General features: G+C 37.3%; 1 non-coding gene across 1 annotated transcript; it reads right to left on the minus strand.

Annotated features, from left to right (window-relative positions):
• Positions 1 to 224: 224 nt before the first annotated feature.
• Positions 225 to 331, minus strand: LOC141681259 (small nucleolar RNA R71). Its single transcript, XR_012558700.1, has one exon. It is a non-coding gene; the product is annotated as a small nucleolar RNA R71 (small nucleolar RNA).
• Positions 332 to 6,065: the final 5,734 nt, after the last annotated feature.

Raw genomic sequence — 6,065 nt, forward strand, 5'->3', positions numbered from 1 at the left:
CGGCTGAAGATCCCAACATGCATATCATGAATTTTGTCGAGATCTGTAGTACTTTCAAATATAATGGTGTCACTGATGAGGCTATCAAGCTGAGGCTTTTCCCATTCTATCTGAGGGACTAAGCTAAGGACTGGTTACATTCGTTATCAGCTGTGTCCATCACTACTTGGGAAGATCTTGCGCAAAAGTTTCTGGTAATGTTCTATCCAATGGCCAAAACTGCAGCTATGAGGAATGCTCTTACTCAGTTTGCGCAGCAATCAGGAGAATCTATATGCGAAGCTTGGGAGCGCTACAAGGAGATGATGAGAAAGTGTCCACATCATGGTACGCCTGACTGGATGGTGATCACTGGTTTTTACAATGGTTTGGGGGTCCAATATCGACCCATGCTCGATGCAGCTTCTAGAGGTGCCTTGTGGGCCAAAAGTTATACTGAGGCCTATAATCTTACTGAAACTATGGCTGCAAACGAGTATGAAAACCCAACTCAAAGGATGATGCTTGGGAAAGTATCAGGTATTCTGGAATTCGATGCAGCTACAGCTATTGCAGCGCATCTCAAGGCGCTGTCTATGAAGGTCGATTCTTTAACCAACTATGGCATAAATCAATTAGCTAGTGTCTGTGAGCTTTGTACAGGCTCTCATGCTACGTATCAGTGTTCTCTTGCTAATGAATCTGTTCAGTATGTGAACAATTTTCAGAGACCGCAGCAGCCTGTGCCCGCTACTTATCATCCTAATAACAGAAATCATCCCAATTTCAGCTGGAGCAATGATTAGAATGTTGTTCAGCAACCATATCAGCAAGCTGCAAATAAAAAGTTTAATCCACCTGGATTCCAGCAACCTCAGCAATTTGCTCAAAGACAAACATATTCTCAACAAGGAGGTGCTGCTTCACCTTCTAGTGCTGATTTCGAGGAGTTAAAGCTGTTGTGCAAAAGTCAGGTTGTTTCTATCAAGACCTTGGAAAGTCAAATTGGACAAATAGCCAATGCCTTGATCAATCATCAACCTGGCACACTTCCCAGCGATACTGAAGTGCCAGGCAGGAAGGAAGCTAAAGAGCAAGTCCAAGCTGTCACCTTAAGGTCTGGAAAAGTTGTTGATGCTGAAAAAGCAAAAGATGTTGAAGTTGAAGTTGTAGATGAAGAATGAAAGTTAAAGGAGAAAGAGGGGGAACCAAAGAAGACTACCGTTGAACACACTCTTCCTGAGGGTAATACAGGGGAGAAACAGCTCTATCCTCCACCACCTTTTCCTAAGCAATTGCAAAAACAAAAGCTGGACAAGCAATTTGGTAAGTTTCTAGAGGTGTTCAAGAAACTTCACATTAACATACCTTTCGCTGAGGCTCTTGAGCAAATGCCTAGTTATGCGAAATTCATTAAAGGTATTCTTTCGAGGAAGGTGAAACTGGATGATCTTGATACCATTGCTCTAACGGAAGAGTGCAGTGTCGTGCTGCAATAAAAGTTACCTCCAAAGCTTGAGGATCCAGGTAGCTTCACCATTCCTTGCACCATTGGCAAGTTGTCATTTGACAAGTGCCTTTGCGATTTGGGAGCAAGCATCAATCTGATGCCGTTGTCTATCTTCAAAAAGCTGAATTTGCCTGATCCGAAGCCCACCTACATGTCTCTACAATTGGCTGATCGTTCGATTACATACCCACGGTATAACGACTCGTGTATTTTTATATAATTTAAATGTGTAATTGTGGAAATTATTAAATAAATAAAATATGTATATTGGTTTTGATCACTATGTGTTGTTTGATTATTGATATGTGAATTAAATGTACCGGGTTGTTCGTGTGATTAATTATGGAGTCGCATTGGATTGTGGTCATTTTCAAAAGTGAATTTGGTGCAAATTTATTTGCGTAAATACTTGGAGTATCTCTAAAATTGTTTTTATGATTTTATAATTACATTAATTATTTTTAGGATTTTATAAAATTGAGAAATCAATATTTTACAAATTATTTCTCTTTAAATGATTTTCTGATTACTTTTATTTGTAAAATCCATATTTAATTCTAAAATTCTTCAAAAATTATGAAACTCATATTTATTTAAGTTTGGAATATTCTGAGAATTTTAAAATTATTTTGGAAATTTTCGGGACTAATTTTACCCGCGCGTTGTTTCATTTATTTGTTAAAAGCGTGTAGAAAGTGAGTTTTAGAAATTATTTTAAAATTTTGAAATTTACATTTTTATTTACTTCGGGATATTTTGTAACATTTTAAGACTACCTTCGTAATTTTCTGAATTTGTTTTGAGTGCAACTCGGTTCGTTAATTGTGAAATGCGGGTACGAATTACGTTTCAAAAATGGTTTAAAAATTTTGAAAATTTTATTTTATTAGTTTTTATTTATTCCGGAAATTTTAAATTTAGTTTGGCAATTTTCTGGGTTATTTTTAGTTGCAAATATATCCATTAGAATTCAATTGCGGGATAAAAACCGGGTCACAAAAAGCTTAGATCGATTTATTTTGATACGTGTCCAATTTCTGTTACTTTACATACATGTGTTACGCAACGATTGGGGTTGAAGTAAAATAAAATAAATAAATAGAAAGCTTCCCCCCATCTTTCCACCACCGCGGTTTCATTTCCCCTTCCCTGATCTCTCTTTGTTCGCCTGTGCCTCCATCTCCCTTATTCTCGATTTCTCTCCTCCCTTTTATTCTGTTTATTCTTCTTTTCCGCTCCTGCCCTGATTTCGCTCGGTTTCCACCGCTTTTTTGTTTTTCCGGTAAGCTGCCGCCGTCCTAATTTTTGGTCGCTCCTGGTTGCTTTAGTTGTGGGTTTTGTTGGGCTGTATTTGTACATATATGTGCGTGTATATATGCATATATGCAGTTCGGCTTATGTTGATTCGGTGCTGCACTTGCTTCTCTGTTTTGGCGCCGCCCCTTTTGTTTACTACAAGGGGACGGTGGCGCGTATAGTGGTATTGCGTGCGGATTATTGATGTTCCTGTTGTTTGGTTTGTTTATCTCGGATGTGTGAATTTTACAATCTGATTCTTTCATTTTTGTGAAAGAATTGAGCTGTTAATTTGCATATTTTAAATGGTTAATAAATTAAATTTTTGAATGAAATTCTATGATTAATCAGGTTATTATTTTCGGTTATTTAAAATTAATCGGTGGGAATTTGCGTTGGAACCCGAAATTTAAATCGGGTACCCGTAAGTTTTCGCCGCCGTCGGCAATGAGCATTTGCGAGCCGACGGTGGACAGTGATGATTTTGATCTGAGTCCTATTTTTATAAAACAAATAAATTTAAGTTGTAAATTTATTTTCAGAATGAAGATATTTAATTAAAACGTAGTGTTTTGTATCGAGGATTGAGATGCATAACTGGATTGCTTGTTTTGGTTGTGATTCGGTAGGATTGTGATTCTGGATTATTGTGGATTGTTGTGTATTGACGTCGATGATGTGTTGACGGGTAGTCCGATAAACAAAGGGAACGCTGTCCGATTTCCAGAAAATCGAACTCCGTAAATACAGGAATGTATCCGATGAATATGGGGACGTCGAGAAACTATATCTGTATATGTGTATGTTTTATATACGAAACTTGGTTGTATGATGTAATGAGATATTTTTCCAAATCGATAACCCTGATTTCATAAAATAAAGAGTATATGTATTTTCCGAAAATGAACACCGAACCGATCTTCGAGATTGTGAACCCTATTTATTACGTGTGTTGTTATAATATTCATGATTACGAGTCGGGTTTGAATATCGTTGGGTAAGAATTAGTATCGAGGATACGTCAAGCATACCTAGACATCTAACATAGGATATTTCAACCCTGTAGGTTATAATCAGAAACCTGAAAGTGGACGATGGACTAGAGATGACCTAGTAGTCAGTCGACGAGCTCAGTAGAGTTTCAATAGAAAACCTGAGTGTCGAAGTCGAATCTAATATGGACTAGTGATGGGACGATAAAGCCTGAGCGGCAGAGTCAGCTCAGAGTCGGTCAGTAATGGTTATAAAGCCCTGTAAGGCAAGTACTTCCGAACTTTTCTTCAAGATATATTGCAATTATTTTCTAACTGTTTCATAACATGTCGTTATTATTCAAATTAACTCCTGTTTTATATTGCAAGTGCTTTAAACTATTAAACCATGAATCTTGATTTTCTTGATCTTGAGCCGTAAGCCTTATTCTTTGTAAACCATCCTTTGTTGATCCTCAGATACCAAATCACACAAATATGATACTACTCCCCAAATGTATAACTACCAAACACCAAACACTGAAACAAAATTGTTTGAAAACACAGAAACTTTTATACTCCTACAACTCTTTAAAACATAAAAGAGCTATACCTTGAAAAACCATTATTTATCTAATACCTGATCCTTTTACAGGTTGAAAACCGTTTCTCGTACATACCTTGATATACCCTTATGACACTCATGAATCGCATTACGCTTTTGTACAAATGCTTTATCAATGTTGATTACGATCTTGCTTATTGAATTACATTGTTTATTACACTGAATTATTTAGAATTGGATAGTTTTCTTATGTGTACCAGATTCGTGGTCATACCAGATTCGTGGTCAGACCAGATTCGTGGTCAGACCAGATTCGTGGTCAGACCAGATTCGTGGTCGAATTAGGCAAATGTGTGCCTTGGATCCAGTAATTAGAGCAGTGTTGTGTGCTTTGCTCGGGGTTAGTGCGTGACTGATCAGCAGCCTAACATTGGTTTTAAAACATAAAATGAATATCCAATTCTACTGATTAGTTAAAAAGAAACTTGATTCATCTGAATTACATCCCTTGATCATTGTTTAACCTCAGTTATCGTTATTATGACTTGCTGAGCTAGTTAGCTCACTCTTGCGAATATTTTTATGTACATTACAGTTAAGAAGGATACGGTTGATAACGAGGTTTCCCGGTTCAATGTACGAGTTAGGATTCCAGATTGAGTTGGATTGAGCTAGCAGGAGCTTATGGCGGTAGTGAGATTATAAGATTATAAGAATAATTTTATTATTAGTTGTAAGTTAAATTAGTTGGGATTTGGTACGTTGTAATAAAAGTTAAAGTTGTGGCTTGTTTTCATACTTTAACCTGTTACGATTCCTGGTTTTGTAAACCAGGGTCATTGCAAATAATGTTTCTTATACAGGTTTATATATTGTGTATGTGTTGTGGACCCCAAACTTCTGATCCGGGTTTGGAGGGCGCCACAGGTTGGTATCAGAGCTACAGGTTATAAGTCACTGAAACAAGTCTAGATTGTCGGGATTGGGTATAGGGTTAGGATTAGGAATAGGAAATAGAAAGATAAGACGTTGTGAGGTTGAGTGCGATGGTATAGTAGGTCTTCAGCATGGTTTGTATTGCGATTCGTGATTCTCATCTTGCGACGTGATTTGCAGACAACGACAATGGCAGATTTTGATTTCTCGGTGTCATTTGATCGTTTGGAGCTTTCCGTTCGAGGATCGTCATCTTCTCTCAGATTGGATTTGTACCTTGTTCCTCCATCAGTATTAATGGCACTACTTTCCGTTATGACAGTTGCACCTCTTCAAGCTATTTTACGTTATTCTACCACCTCTTGATATGAGACTACCTACTTAAGAACCTCCATTCGTTTATTCGTATTTTACTGGACATTCGGTTGTGAGTGTATCTCTTCAGTTTACCCTACACCATGTTTTATACCCTCAGTTTAAAACTTGTCCTATGAAGCAATTGTACCTAAGAGGATGGATGTGGGAGTCGCAGTAAATGGTGAGTATTGAGATACAAATAAAGGTGAGAAGAAGTTTAGAAAGAAGATTCAAGTGTTTCGGATGATAGCTGTTACCTGGTTACAAGAAGCTATTAGTGATTAGGCCACCCATGACTAGCTTGTGGAATAGAGTAGATAAGTGTTGAAAATAGAGAGTTAGAGAATATTATGGATCTGGAGATTCCTTGGAATTAGATAATGGTGTTATGATGATGCGATATATATTTTAGTAAGATAATGTGACATTAGCCAACTTGTTGACTATTGGA

Source organism: Apium graveolens, chromosome 8 (genome assembly GCF_009905375.1).
Source record: "Apium graveolens cultivar Ventura chromosome 8, ASM990537v1, whole genome shotgun sequence".
Taxonomy (NCBI): domain Eukaryota; kingdom Viridiplantae; phylum Streptophyta; class Magnoliopsida; order Apiales; family Apiaceae; genus Apium; species Apium graveolens.